Source organism: Lepisosteus oculatus, chromosome 13 (assembly GCF_040954835.1).
Source record: "Lepisosteus oculatus isolate fLepOcu1 chromosome 13, fLepOcu1.hap2, whole genome shotgun sequence".
In the NCBI taxonomy this organism is placed as follows: Eukaryota; Metazoa; Chordata; class Actinopteri; order Semionotiformes; family Lepisosteidae; genus Lepisosteus; species Lepisosteus oculatus.
The window spans coordinates 15,093,950-15,102,344 of record NC_090708.1 but is presented as its reverse complement, the minus strand read 5'-3'; the positions used below and the strand labels follow the sequence as shown (position 1 = coordinate 15,102,344).

Here is an 8,395-nt window from a genome sequence, read left to right as displayed (position 1 = left end):
CCTTTCTTCTTTCAGCATGTAAAGCGTGTATTTTATTTATTTATTTTAGTTGGTAATTTGTATTTCAAATATCAAATATCTCAACCTTCTACAGAAAGCAAAAGAAATTTGCTTGCATGGTTGAGAATTGTGCTTCATTTAATGGAATTTTTATTATAGCTGGAGAAAGGGAAAGACAAAATGTGAATAGCACAACAAGGTCTTCACTGTTTTTAGTTATAAAATAAAATTGATTCTGTATCTGAGGAAAAGTAAAATGGGTAGACACGTTTTTTCTGTATGTAAAGGTGAAAACAGATAGGAAGAAGGAAAGCCTGACTGTTAAGCAAAACTTGTGTGATAAAGATCAAAGGAAAAGACACAATATGCATTTTGAGACAAAGCTTTGTTTTCCTCGATAGGTAATTTCTTCATTTTTTTCTGAATGCCTTCAAAGAAGAGCATCATGTGTATATGATTAACATAAAACTTTTTCAATCAAGAACTATAGTAGGTGATCAATGTACCTGGGCTGATTATGTGAAAAAAGATCTTTCAAAGTCCATAGTACTTTAAAAGGAATGATATACAGAACTGATATACTACATGTGATGACACATTGAAGATTACAATAGTGAATGACTTGATTATCAATGAAGACAACTTCCACAGTCATATCTTTATAGAAAAAGTGTTTTTTTTAATAATATTTTTACTGATTTGTCCTTGAGTGCCAGTACTGTATGAGCTGTCTTTTTAGGGACGTCCAGTTTTGAAGTTTCTGGAAGCCTTCTTGTTGACTGCATTGCTGGTTCAGTGACACACAGAAGACATACAGTAAGTGTGAGATTTGTTCAATGACAGCTTTGACGATGTGTGTGTTATTCACAGAAACAATGTGCTGCAGCAGCTGAAGACGTAATGCCATTTTTCTTTCTTGTAGTGGAGATGTCGTCTCACTACAGATCTGTGGGTAAAAATCAAATAATTGTTAATTGTCTGTAAAATAACAGAAATCTAGGGTAAGCACACTCAAGTAATATCGGCCCAGTCTGTTTTTCACATATACTCTCTTTCTGCCATCCAGCGTCAGGAGGTCACACAGGTGATATGTCATCAAGAAGTTCCTGCTGCAGCTGACCAAACTATAATTTGTGAAATTGATCCATACAATTTCTTTGTTCTTACAGATTCAAAAATGTCATTTATAACTATAATTTTAGCTTTTTTTCTCATTTATTTCAAAGGCAAACAATGTAATTACATAGGTCACTTGCCTTTTAGGTGGATAAGGAGAAATATTTTAAACCATGATTAATATTTTCTAGCTTGACCAATGTATTACGTTTTGCTTTTGTTGTATCTTTTTCAGTGAACAACCAAACACATATATAAAAGCTTGAATGAACATTCAATATTCATCCACAAATTAAACAATAATAGTAATACAGCTGGGGACTTCTCGCTCAGGTACACAGGTACTTATACGTGCAATACTTGAGAGGGCATATAACACATCAACCATTCCTATATACATTTAAAGTGAAACAGGATATAGTGCGGTCAGTATAACACCAGAACCTCAGGCAGATGGATAACTGGATAGATTACAGACACTGACATTCTGTACAAAATGCATTTTAAACACTGTTCTATATCAAGGAGCTAACCCTTAAACTGATTGATAAGACTACTCAAAGATGGTGTTGATGTGCCCCTTACATGTGCATAGTGCAATAACAATTTTCCCATTTCACTGCTGTTTCCATGGAAACAGCTCCCTCATATGTGGCTTCATCCACCCTAAAATTAGTACAGAGGTCATAAGATTAAAAATGAACCCTTGTGTTTCAGATTGTGTAAATTTATGCCTCCAATCTCCTAAATTAAAACACCATTCTGGTATTGTCCATTGTTCTCTATGTGATACAAGGACTCTGAGTTCCTATTAAAGTGTTCCAAACAATAAATATGGGTAATACTTCATCCTTTAACTTGTAACCATGCCTACAGATTTTTTTATAGGCTTTAAGGTCCCATTTGAGTGTTTCAGATAACTCTAACATCTGTTGGTCACATTTATCCTTTTTTTATCATCAGACATGTGACAATAAAACAACTCCCAGTGGATATTTTTTCAGTCATCCATTCAGACAAATAACGTCACAGGCTAGTCTTAATTAATCCACTGGCTGTTCCTCAAACTGTCTTAAAAAACTGTTTTGGTACCAAAAATGCATGGTAGTCAAGACAAATAAGAAACTGTCCACTATATTATTTACTACTTTTCTGCAGCTGATCTTTACAGTTTTCCAAGAGCTCCTTTTGCAACACAAATAGCTTGTTAATTTTATGGAATATTCCGTCCAGTGTAGTTTGCCAGTTTTTGTCTTCAGTCTCTCCAAATGTACGTACTCAAAAACATTTCTGGATTGCCATGCAAGCAATAATGCACAACAGCACAACAGGTGTGCTATTACTAAAATTAACAAACCAACAGGGATGTGAATTCAGCATCCTGACTAACCCTGAAGTCAGCGTGGTGCAGATCCTATAAAATTGCCCATTATCATTTTTTTAGTACAGGAAGAAATACTTTTGTGAGCTTTTTTTACTGAAATGAAAAAGGTCACTGACTCCAGTAAAAAGTCCGTACAGTATATCCACAGAATCTGTGTCCTTTACAGGTCAAGGTGGTGGCAGTTAGGGCGAAGTCTTGGTGGTAATTTACCTGTCCACTCAGAAAATGGCACAAAAAGCTGATTTGTTGTTACAGTTGAAGATTTGAAATATAAATTGTCAGTTTAGCAGTTTAGTTAGATCCTACTGAATGCAATAGAAGGATGAAATGTGAAGTGGGTGTAAAGCATGTCTCCATGACTCTCCTAGCTGAGGGAATGGCAGGCTAGCTGTGAGGATGAGGCTGCTTGAATCCCTGCTTGGTTACTATTGGAAGGGGAGACCTACAATCAAAATCAGGTTGCCTCTGTATGTGATGTTGGTGGACATCTGGACTTACCTCTGGACCAGAGATCCCGGTCCAATGACCCATTATGGTGACTGGGCACACTGAGGTCGTAACTACTGGGCCATTAAAAACCCCACAGCACTGTTTGTAAGAGTACGGGTATTAAACCGGTTTTCTGGTGAAATTTGGGTTTGCAGTTTGGACAATCTAGCTTCCCTTTCCCTTTAATTGAACAAATAAAGCAATTTCTAATTTTCCAGCTCATCTGTAGAGACCTGGTAACCGATTACTGCAGGCTTCCCAGATTGGGGCTGTACCTCAGTTTTGAATGGTGTGAGTCCAGTCCTATTTGCAAAGGGCTTTAGGATCCTTTTGGACGAAAGTCCCTATACAAATGCAAGGAGTTATAATTATATTGACTATTATGTGGTATGCAAAGGTACTGCTGATAAACAAATCATTTAACTTGTTCAGAGAAAAACAAACAGTACCAAGCAGAGACTAGAAAAGTCATACTGACAGCCTCTTCTTAGACATCAAAGAGGGTGAAAGCATTATTATTTGTTACAGGGGCGCTGCTTCCTTTAGAATAGATATAAGTATTCTGCCACCCTAGCGCTGAATTTATTAAGTTATTTTTAAAGGAACCAGTGAGTTCAGAGAGACAAGGTTGGAAGATAATTAAGCAAGTTTGGCTTGGTAATGATCTCCATCTTAACAGCTCTTTCAGCATCTTTGACGCCTTTTTACCATGTGCCCCACGGGTCCTCGACCCTGCTGAATGGGCCTGCCATGAACCCCTCACAGCTGTTCGGGACACAAACAGTAAGGAGACAATGAAGAAGAAAACTGCACACGGTGATTTAAACACACTGCAGCTGGACTAAACCTGGACTGAAAGCAAGTCCACCAATTGACACAACATCAGGAGACTGCTTGTTCAACAGTCGTAGTGACTTTGTACATCTTCCATGATGAAAGCTCATTGCATGCACAAGGAGGTGTCGAAAGAGTGTGTTCCGCACTTGGGAACACAAGACATGCATACAGTGCTGGAATGTATGCACAAAAAGTATTTTATAGTGGCTGTAATTTCTCAAACAGCTGAAACCCAACTTTACATTTAGTCAAGGTGAGTGATGACAGGCTACATGCATTCTGTGATTACTGTGAGAGGGAGAAAAAAACATATTGATTTGATGCCGTGGTCATCTCTTACCCCTGACGCAGATCACAAATCAAAATTCTAATCAGTCAGATTATCAACTTGCTGCCACTCCCCTCTACAAGATCAACAGCCCTTTGCTCTGCTCTTAGTGGACCTGAGGAGAAATGTTCCAGTGTGAAGCATGCCAACATTAATTACCAACATCAGACACAGGCGCCATACTTGTACTCTAGAGGTGATACAAATACATTATTAAATTGTAACCCCTTTTTTTCTTCATGGCTCCTATTGTTACTTGAACGTTCATCAGCAACAGGGAAAACATAAGGTTTGTGAATACAACTGATTTACTGTAGGTGCTTTTTATCAATTTTTTTGCTTTTATCAATTACCATTATCATTTGTGAAAAAAGGTGAGAAAGCAGGAGAGAGGAGAGATAATGAGCTGTTATGTGACATAGTGTTAAAGATATTGGTCAAATAAAATACTTCTTACTTGAGATGTCAAAACAAAGGTCTGTTAAAATATGAGGGTCAAATTACACCAGAAAGGGTTAAAATGAGCTGTCAGGCTAAAGACATCAATTGCACACCTCTAACTACTGTATACCTGAATAATATATAGAAATTGATTATTAAATTTATAACGTGGATAGATACTTTTATCGCATTCATCACTTCACACAAAATTTAAATGCAGTTTAGCATAAAACAAGTAAAAGGGGGATCTTCTCAATGCCTCAGGTCTTTGGTTGTCTTAATAACAATACTAATGTCAGGATTTTGTTTTTGTAAATCATTTTGTATGAACTGCTGAATGTATCTTTTCTGTATCTTAATGTATTCTAGATATTCAATTCATTTGTGGATGGAAGTCATTTCCAGAAATGCTTTTTGTTGCAAGTTTTTTTTTTGCTGTGCATTAGTCAACAACAGAATTTACTTCTTCACATTCAGAAACCAAATCACAGGGGTAAATGTGGGATGTAGTTTTGGGGAAACATGTAAAAGCATTTAAAAAGTCTTAAGTTCTCAGCAGAGTATTTAGGTTCCTCTCACTTACTTGAGTCTTTGAGTTGTTATTATGACTTTTGGTAGCTCCATTATGAGTTGCATGCTTGCAAAAAGAAACCATCCTATTGTGATAATACCAAGAGTGAATTAAATGCTGCAGTTCAGTGAAGATACAGAACACAAAGTTCAAGTAAGACAAGAAAGAGTCGGTGGAGGACCAACTGTTTAACTGCTTTGCTGTTTAAAAAAAAAACACAAAATCTGTCAAAACAAACATGTACATTAACTCTCTGACTGAAAGATACAACAGCCTATTTCCAGTTGTATATTAACCTCTAAATGAAGAGAGATTTTGTTTGAGTGTACTTCAAAGTTCTCTCTGCCTGTTCACTAGAAATCAGCTTGACTCCTCACTTCCCTTTAGACATCAATGTACTGGTATAATTATGATCATATATCATTCTTTTAAATTATCCTATCCAATTCTATTTCGTTCATAGATGACAGTCTAGTATTAATTTCTAACTGACCTGCAGTGTTTTGGACTGACGCCATATTATGGAAATTAGAAATCAAATAATGTAATTCATCTTTTGCAGTTGCTGCCCCCCTGAAGAGACAGGGAGCTTTGACCTGACGTCATATTGGAAAGCGCAGACAAATGTCTGCCGTTAGATTACCATGCTTATTTCCATTTGCTATTTTGCTTAAATCTGAATTGTTGCAATATAGCAGCATTAACCAACTCTGCCAAACGCTTATTATCACTCGTTAATTGTCAAGATCTTGTAATACCCTGAAAAGACTTTTAAAAAAGCCTAGGACCTGAATTAATATAGCAGGAAGTCATAATCAATCTTTTCTTGTATCATTACATGACGTAACAAAATGCACATTGCAAGGTCTGACAATTACATTGTAATGTAGGAACGCCTTCGTGTAGTGGAAAATCTTTGAATTCCGATGGCCGGCAAAGTTACTGAATTGACAAAGATGTAGAGCATTTTCTAAATTTCAATGGTGAAAGGAAACGAACGATCGAATGGAGAACTGCTTATACGTCTTGGTTAATTAAGTTACCTTCTTCAACTAAGCATTAAGAAGCCTATACGATTAATTAAAATCATATATATTGAAGTATTTGCTTTGCTGTACAGATTTACTCTTAATGGAACGCACTGTGTATTTCTATCAGTTTGAAGATAAACATTACATTATCTTTACTTAATTGCCAAATGTATTAAGACCTAAAATAAATGATTTTAAATAAGGTATTAAGAATTTGTTTTGTGTTTGCTTTACTGATAACGACTCCCTGCAGGTGAACTGCCCGTGTAGCCCTGAAATAGCTGCTCACGACGAAGTGCTCTGTTTGTGTGTCAGGAATTAATAGGGTGTACAGCAAATACGCGTACTGCACGCTGTGGATCCACGAAGACACGATGTTAAGATCAAAGTAACAATAAACTTCTCGAAGACCGATGTGTTTCTTGAAATATACTTAAATAATTACAAAGGCTGTTTTCCCTTCACAGTGATTCTCTTGTTCACTCGCGCTCTCGCCTGCTGAGGTTGCGATTGCACAGTAACCCAGAACGAACAACCTAAACCGTGTGTAAAAAGTTAGTCGACTAACAGCAAACGGATCAGCCAAGCTGTCAGAGAGCTAAAGCGTAGAGAACTAGCTGAACTAAAGACGTTGCTGCAGTAACTAGTTACTGTATAAAATGAGAGAAAAACACTGTGGTGAACTGTCTACAAGCTTTGTGTGCATATGCATTTTTCTTTTCTTTGAAGACAGAGCACCTACTTGTCACCACAGGACGCACCGAGGAACGAGCCGTATATCTTTTTAAAAAAAAGAGAGACTAGCGAAAACGTTACATATGAATGCGTTTTTGAACAAAGACTAGTGTTTTTTGTGTGTTATTTTCAATTCCTTACTGTTTACAACTAACTGCACCATTTCGGTGGCCTTAGTTTGGAGTTCATATAATCCAGTGTTTTTCTTCGTAAACGGACTAGATTTACAGGCAGGTGTTGCCCCTACCTTTTCTAGAAGCACAGTAGCAGTCAGGGGTGGGGCTGAAGAAACGTTATACTGCCGCCACCTGCTGGTTATATGCTTTCGAAGCACATCCTCCGTCTAAAACTGGAATGTGATTCCCAAACTCTAGACACAGCACAGGGGGTGTCTAGTTTATCTTCCCTATACTTCTTTTTCGATATCTGAGTTTCAAGGTATTTCCAAATCTGCAGAGTCGGTAGTATGCAGTGCTGCCTAGACTTATTGTTGATTCAGTAATTCAAAACGTTTGGCGGGACGGATTTTTAGTATTACATTAAAGAATCACATACATTGTATTGGCCCATCATTAAACTTTTCAGCCCTTGTCGGGTTTTAAGATGAGTAAAAATGCATTACAATATATTTGCCTTTTCTTGATACAGCACCAAAGACGACAACAACAACAACAACAACAACAACAACAACAACAACAACAACAACAACAACAACAACAACAACAAACATTTCTGAAACGCTGAAATTATTTTATGCAATTTGGTAGGTCAATATATCTTCGATATATTGCAAGACATATTTATAATGAAAAAGTCGAAATACAGTAAAAAATTCCAAAGTGAGAAATGTTCAACGACTGTAGCAATAGGAAGTATGACAGACATGTACAGCCAGACATCCCTGCGCCTTTTCATAGCTGTCCCTCGTGAGCTGCCGTCTTCAAAGAGTAAATGGGCTGATCTTTAAAATGTAGCTGTAACCGATACCATTCAAATTCCGGTTTCACCTCCGTTTCATAATGATATGGGCATCCCCGAAAGACTTACATGAGTAGACATCTGTCAGCGCCCCAGGTTGCTAAGTAGTTGTCAGAAACTGGCAGAGGTGGCACCAGTGCCCTAACCGGAGAAGCCACCGGGGGGGTCTCATCCCAGACAAGCCTCGTGGTACTTTTATTTAAATAGCATTCCCTAAATACGCTGCAAAAGCCAAAAGTCGGTGGAGCGTTTCCCACTGTCTTTGGTTATGCGGTACTATAGAATATACCTCGTAGGCGTTATAGCAATAGGTCAATTAATAAAAATGACACACACAAAAACTTTGGCACTAACAATTGGCTTTAAATGTAAAGCATATGTACGTACATCTCTTATAACTGCTGATGTGCACGGCCTGTCAATCAACAAACATAGCCAGTTAATTAAACGCGGAATATGAGGAAAGGAGTGAGCCGTGACAAAAC

General features: G+C 37.4%; 1 long non-coding RNA gene across 2 annotated transcripts; it reads right to left on the bottom strand.

The window, feature by feature from the left end:
- Nucleotides 1-686: 686 nt before the first annotated feature.
- Nucleotides 687-8,072, bottom strand: LOC138242271 (uncharacterized). Of its 2 annotated transcripts, none has more exons than XR_011191478.1 (3): nt 7,980-8,072; nt 4,167-4,269; nt 687-946 (listed from the first exon to the last, which is right to left on the bottom strand). It is a non-coding gene; the product is annotated as an uncharacterized lncRNA (long non-coding RNA). The 2 variants fall into 2 exon arrangements; XR_011191477.1 differs by lacking the exon at nt 7,980-8,072 and adding an exon at nt 5,179-5,248.
- Between the last annotated feature and the right edge of the window lie 323 nt (nt 8,073-8,395).